Source organism: Gossypium hirsutum, chromosome A10 (assembly GCF_007990345.1).
Source record: "Gossypium hirsutum isolate 1008001.06 chromosome A10, Gossypium_hirsutum_v2.1, whole genome shotgun sequence".
Lineage (NCBI taxonomy): Eukaryota > Viridiplantae > Streptophyta > Magnoliopsida > Malvales > Malvaceae > Gossypium > Gossypium hirsutum.
This window is the reverse complement of record NC_053433.1, coordinates 71,501,571-71,508,667: the sequence shown is the minus strand read 5'-3', so window position 1 is coordinate 71,508,667 and position 7,097 is coordinate 71,501,571. Positions and strand designations below refer to the sequence as shown.

General features: G+C 35.1%; 1 long non-coding RNA gene across 1 annotated transcript; it reads right to left on the bottom strand.

Moving 5' to 3' along the window:
• Positions 1–1,245: 1,245 nt before the first annotated feature.
• Positions 1,246–6,161, bottom strand: LOC107896982 (uncharacterized). Its single transcript, XR_001683973.2, has 2 exons — positions 4,850–6,161; positions 1,246–4,060 (listed from the first exon to the last, which is right to left on the bottom strand). It is a non-coding gene; the product is annotated as an uncharacterized lncRNA (long non-coding RNA).
• Positions 6,162–7,097: the final 936 nt, after the last annotated feature.

The following is a 7,097-nucleotide window of genomic DNA, read 5'->3' as shown; positions in this document are numbered from 1 at the left end:
ATGGACACTTTGCAATTTCAAAGTTTTTGAGTTTTCTTTTTAAAAATCTAAAATTAAAAATTGAGATTTTTTTTTTAAAAAAAGCATTTTTTTATTTTTAAAAACCAATTTTCAAAATTTAATTGAAACGCAGAAGATTAGAATCAAAATTTTAAAAAGTAATAATAATAAAAATAGAAAATATAAAAAATTCCGCAAAAACTTTTTATTCCATGTTTCTCTTTTTATACCAGCGCATTCTGCCGCTGAAGAACGCAAAGCACTCAGATTGTAGGCGACAAGAATTTCAAAAGATTTTCGGATAATAAAGCATTTTCAACAAAGAAGTCAAACAAAAGTCAGACGTGTATCTCAAACTATACTCACAACAAACATGGTAGAGCATTAATATCAAGATCGGAAACCATATAGAATGCGTCTAATGTACTTTAAAAATAAACCATGACTTACATTGAGGACAAAATTATCAGAATAAAAAATACAACTTCAAGGACTCAATTACAAACTTCCAAATAATGGAGAAGTTGCCATGGAATTATCCCAAAAGACAATTTCGCATGGTGATTAAGTTTAATTTAAATACTATTAAATCTGTGGGTTAGGATTTGGATTAGGAAAGATTCTCAGTTTTTTATTTTAATTTTTAATTTTTAATTTATCAAAAATCCCTACTTTCACTCACCCCTTTATCCGTTCATCATTCTCAACCCTTTTTCACGTTTTCCACTTTTTTGTTTCTTGCTTCCTTCTTTTCTTCTTTTGCTTTCGTGAGTTTTCGATTCTTGTTTCTTTTCCATTGATTTTGTTGTTGCCGTTCCTTTCATTTTCGGTGTACGTATGTGCAATTTGTTTTTCGACCTTTTGGTAAGTGTAGGGTAAGTTCTGTCAATGCATTTTTCTGTTATTGTAGCCTTATTTTGTTCTTGAACGAGATTATAGTTTTGATGCTAGATTATTTTCCATGATTTTTTTAAGTGTTTCTATGGTACTTGGTTAGGCAATTCGGGTAGAAATCAAAGCCCTCCTACAAAGAAAACTCAGTTTTAAACGTTGTTTCTGAGAAGTGAGTTTGAATTTGGTATTAAGGGTATGAAATTTCAATTCTTGGATGTGGTTGTGGTTGGGTGTTTTATTGGTTAATTAATAGGATTTATTGAACGAATGTAGGTTTCGTGAATTCCAGACATGTGATTTGTCAAATCAATAATCAAATGTGTGAAACTAACTTGAAATATTGCTCAAAACTCAAGAAAATTGTGAAACAGGGGCTATTTTTGAAACTGCCCAGCCCCACAAGGTTGTGTGCCACGCTATGTGGTGCACACGGCCTGTGGTAGACAGTGGGTTTTTCGGCTTTCTGTCGTTCACTGTTTTTATTAGATCGAGTCACACACTTGTAAATTTTTTAATGCCGACACAACAACCGCAATTCCAGCACCTAAAAATGACATTTAAAATGAACTATTTTAGCAAATCTCGTACTACATTCAACAATTAAACCAGAAGCAAGCAAACGATCAATAACTAAAATATTCCACAACATTGATGGGCGTCGAATCCACAAGGTCTAGTTATCCAATTTCTCTTTTTTCTCGTTACCAGAATTATTGTCGTGATACAGTCGTGCCCACAACCTGTGCATTTCGAGATGAAAAATAAAAAGAGAGTTTAAGTTAATAGAGTAAATAAAATAAATAAATATGTAGTGTAATAAAATGAAAACAAATTCGAAATTGCAAAAATAAATTTAAGTAAATAAAATAAATGTGTAAATTAAATATTTTAAAGCTTAGCCTTAGCCTCGGTATACCCCAAACTCAAACCGATCCTTGAAAAAAGGTTTTTCCTTCCAACCAATAAGTTGGTTATAGCGATCAAGGATGCCTCAAACCACCAGCTTTTCCTCTTGTAGTCAGTTCCGGTACGACCTAGAAATCAACCCTTGTCGAATTTCTAACCATGTGACACATGCCCTTAATTTAAGACTTCGACAGCCTTACAATTTGAAAAGTCCAACTAAAATCAACGGCCTCAATCGTGTGAGTCATTTAAATCCGATCACTATCTCCCTTGACGGAATCCAACTAGCTTTTCCCACTTGAACATGCCAATTTGTTCGCAGGATTTTGAATACAACACGACCGACTCAACTTCCCAACAGTACGCCAAACAATTTCAACCCAACGTGTGTTTTATTAATTGAAATCAAATCAACTTTTAGGGACGAACTTGTACTATCTCATATACCAGAGAGATAGCAAATACAGAATTGCAAAGTATTTAGTATGGGTTCATATCTCACGATTACTTTATCAGAGCAATAATTGGACTAAGGCTAAAAGGAACTTAGTTAACCATGAAATAAATCATGCTAGATGGAGTATGGAAGTGGTTTTTAATGGAAATTAACCAAATTATTGAAATTGGGAAAAAAATTGGCAGAATGCAGTAATTTTTTATATTCAAGGCCAAGTCTCCCCGGTGGTTATATCCACCGAGTATTTATACATACTTCTAATGCTAAAACTTAGTTAGATTTTTCCTAAACATTATCACTAGATAAATCAAAATTTAAAAATCAAATTTAAACTAAGTACAAAATTTTAACAATATAAAAAATAATTTGATCTTTATCCAACCACTTTTTTTAATCTTCAACCCTTCAATCTTTATTTAACCAACTTTAAATATTCAATCTCTCAATCTAGCCCTCATTATTGCTTTTGTTCCAATTTAGCCCCCTTTTGTATGAATTTGAATTTCAGCACACAAACTTCATTCCTAATAAGAAGAACCCAAGTTTAGTAGCATCTTATTCGATAATTAGCCAAAACTAAATGTATTCAAAAAAATAAATTTATCTTGCTATCAAATTCCCCCCACTTAGTCGATACTTGTCCTCAAGCATGATATTCACTAAAAATCATTGACAATCCTTTTCGAATCAAACCCCCTTTCTCAATCAAGTATAAAGCAAACAATTAGGTGAATTAAAAATAAATAATTACTAGACTCAATCAATAAGCATTTTATAAAATCTCGAATAGTATATCAAACTCAACTACTTCACTAAATTTAGGTTTAATCAAACTTGCAAGACAATCGTACTCAATATATATTTTTTCAATTTTTCATTTATATTTTTTTAAACTTATTCGTGACATGGTCAAGTCTTTTGATGCGAAATGGGAGGATAACCCAACCACCTCACTCCAGTTACTCAACTCGACATGTTATTTTTTTATTTTTTATTTTTTATTTTTTACGAATTCGAGACATAGCCAAATCTTTTGACATGAAATAAGATGACAACTCAAACACCTCACTCTGGTTACTCAACTTGGCATGTCCCTAATGAATTTATTTCTCTTTTCTTAAGGAAGCTCAGTTAGCAGAGTGTTACAAGTTTTGGTTCGTCAACAAATCTTTTGACGCGAAATGAGATGACAACCCAAGCACCTCACCCCAATTACTCAATTTGGTCACATTTTTTATCCTTCACTCTTAATGAAGCCATTAACAAATTACTTATTTATTTATTTATTAAAATGAGTACTTTCATTAGGCAAGTTCAAAAGAGCCAACAATTTATATGAAATATTGACTAAGCAATAACATTTTCAATTCTACAAAATATTTATTGATCAAGTAAGCAGTAGTTATTCATGATTCACCCCTATTATTTAAATAAACTAAGCATAAGAATTAGAGGTTTATTTTCGAAAGGAATTAAAGAATTATTTAGTGAAACACATGCAAAGAAGAAATAACATGGCATGTCCCCCCTACTTAGCCCACATTGCCCATAATGTCCAAAAAGAATAACAAAAGTTGAGGTAAAATGTACTCCCTGTATATATTTAATGGGTCGGAGGATGGTGGAAATGACCATTTTACAGTATGATGAGGATGCTTGAGATGTTGGCTTCAATTATTTCTAGGCGAGCCTCAATGCGATGAAGTTGTTCGTCCACTGTGGAAGGGTGTTGCTCCTTTTGTTCTCTAGTAGTCGTATCGCCACCTCATCGAAAGACTTTATTGCTTCGAGCGGTTCGTGTACCTGGGGGAACAAAATAAAATGCAGTAGGTGTGCCGACAAGTAAACCCATAGAAACCAAACAATATTCATCCAAAGGATCCATATTATAAACATATGTTAGCGAGGAAAAATCAACCCTAGATGGAAGAATTTTTGTAGCTAAATGTGTGACGTAATGGCTGAGTATGAGAAGACGACGAGCCCAAATTACAGCATGAAAACTACATGCAAACCAATATCCTAAATTGACCCTAAAATCGAAATGCATACACCATAAGAAAAATAGTTCTGTCTTAGTTAAGACAGATATAAAATCATTGCAGCCCGAATAATTAAAAATGAGAAACTTATAAATGTACCATAGGATCGGTTCATGCATTAGCAAAGCTTTAAAGGTCTTAGAATTGTAAGACCTGGATACTAAATTTGTCAAAATCGAGTAAGTTGAATTGGAATCGAAATCACTAGGTATCTTAAGTAGAGCAGTATGGTACAAGTTGAAGTGAACATCATAAAGGTCAACGAAACCCATGGCTATGTTACAATCAGAGAAACCCATGGCTATGTTACAATCAGAAATAGACATAGCAAATGAACGATCAAGCAACCTGAATTTAATTACGTTTGGGGTTTCAACAGTCCTAATTACAGTTATATCAAAACTAAATGTAGCATAAAATTCAAACACGAGTTCATAATATGCAGCACAGTAAATATTAGCGTATAATGTCCAACCAATAACATTGAAATACTTAAACACCGACTCACGCATATTAAGTGTATCAAGGGTAAAGAGGAAGTTATATTTACAGACTGGAATTGGCCGATGTTGAATTTCCTCGTATCTTGCACGGTGTTCTGGTATTGTGAAATTTAGAGACCCTCGAAGTCTCTGTTATTGTGGCATTGTATAAGTTTGGCCCCACTAACCGTGCCTATTATTTCTAGAAGATTGGTACTCGTTTTGGACTGCACTATCCGAGGGACACGACATATCAGCAGCTTCAGTACTGTAGTTCAAGGTTGACTCTTGCTCTTTATTAGGTTGGTGTGATTGTGTACGTCGAGCACGAACGATGGCCGACCTTGTTTGTCGTGGAGTTGGTTGCTCACTTTGGTTCAACAGTTCAGCGTCATTGTGACTCGAAGTGTTAGCTCCGTCTAAACGACCTGTAGGAAATGTTAGTAACCGTAAAACATGTTGTAAATTTGAAACGTGATACCTTGTGTCGTTAGAAGTGTCGGGACGAACTTGTGGACTTTCTATTACAACCGGTGTCGAGCTTCTTTAGCATCAGAGTCAAATCAGTCCAGGAACATGTATCGGTGGTGGTGGTTCTGGATCTTCGTTGTCAAGGTCGATAACTAGTGGTGCTAAAAATCGATTTCAACCTCGGTTAAGTGAAATCGAGAATCTATCGACCAACTAGTTTCTAATACGAACCATGGTCCGTTTTTGGGCTCAAAAATCAATTGAAGATGATTGTGTAGCGATGACGGATGGTGGCAGATGATTGAAACGGCATTGGAATTGTTTGTGTAGAGTGTTTTAATCGGTTCTTTTAAGGTTGGGAGGGGACTTTGAAGGTCGGCGGTAATGGGGAAAAAATGTGAGGTTTGTTGTTCTAAAGGTAGCGATTGGGTTTTGGAAAGGTGGTGGTTGTTAAGGGTGAAGGTTTGGCGATTGAGGAACTCGATCGATGGTGTTGCACGACAAAGGAGCGGTGGAGACGAGATGACCTGTGGTTTTTTGGTGAAGAATAGGGTGGTTTTGGTCAGTTAAAAAGAGGTGGTGATTAATTGAGCAATCTCAGCGGTGAGAGGTGTGAACAGCGGTGGAAAGAGGGCGGCTTTGGCTTGCAAACTATGGCGTTTTGATGGAAAAGTGATGGCAATGACGATGTGCGAAGTACGATGGAAGGGGTTTGATCGTCGGCTACTCGGTCATCAACGGTGACGTAGGACAGCGAAAGGGGTCGATGATGGCATGCGAAACGGCGATGGCTTGATAGTCTAATAGTATTAGGGTTTTGTTTGGGGAAGATGGGTGAATAAGAAATAGAGGGGAAAAAAGAATGAAAAGAAAGAAAATGGGAGTTCTAAACGTGGGGTTCTTTTTTGTTTCTTATTTTCTTCTTTTTTTCATCATTTTTATTTTTGGGCTTGGGTTGTTTGGTCTTCTACTTTTTTTTCTTTCTTCGGCCTATTTGGGTTTGGGTTTGGGTTTGGGTTTCTCTTCTTTTTTTTTCATTTTTTGAGCTTTGGGCTCTTGAAATTTTGGGTTTGGGTATGGTTTTGTTTACTTGGAAAGGAAATGGATGTGCCGAACGTGTTCGTGCCTACGCCACAATTGAATTCTGACTTCTAGAAAATGATAGCCCCTGTCCACATTCCTGGAAAATAACACGATCAAACGGATTATATAATATTTTATTTAATTCTCAAATTAAACTAGATTTCAAAATTAAATTAAACAAACGAAGACAAATATGAGTTGCATCCCATAAAGCGCTTTTGTTTAACATCATTATCTCGACGATCTAAAAATTTAATCATTCGGCTCCTCGAAAAATAATTCATTCACTACGTGTACTTGAAAATTCTTGTAAAAGGATTTTAAACTTTGACCATTGACCTTAAAACATTTCTCGAACTCCTCGCTTTTAATTTTCAGTTGCACCATATGGAAATAATTTAGTAATAACAAAAGGACCAAGCCATTTGGTTCAAAGCTTACCTAAAAAAATTCTCAGTGTGGGATCGTAAAGTAACACTTTCTGGTCAATTGAAAATTGTTTGTGGGATATTTTCTGGTCATGAAATGCCTTGGTTTTGTCTTTATAAATTTGGGTGTTTTCATATGCGTCTCACTGAATCTCTTCAAGCTCTTGAATGTGTAATTTCCAATAATCACCTGCGGCATCCAACTCCATGTTGCATTGTTTAACAGCCCAAAATGTCTTTTGTTTTAACTCCACGGGAAGGTGACATGGTTTATCGAATATGAGTCGATAATGGGACATTTTTATGGGTCCCTTGTAAGCAGTACGGTATGACC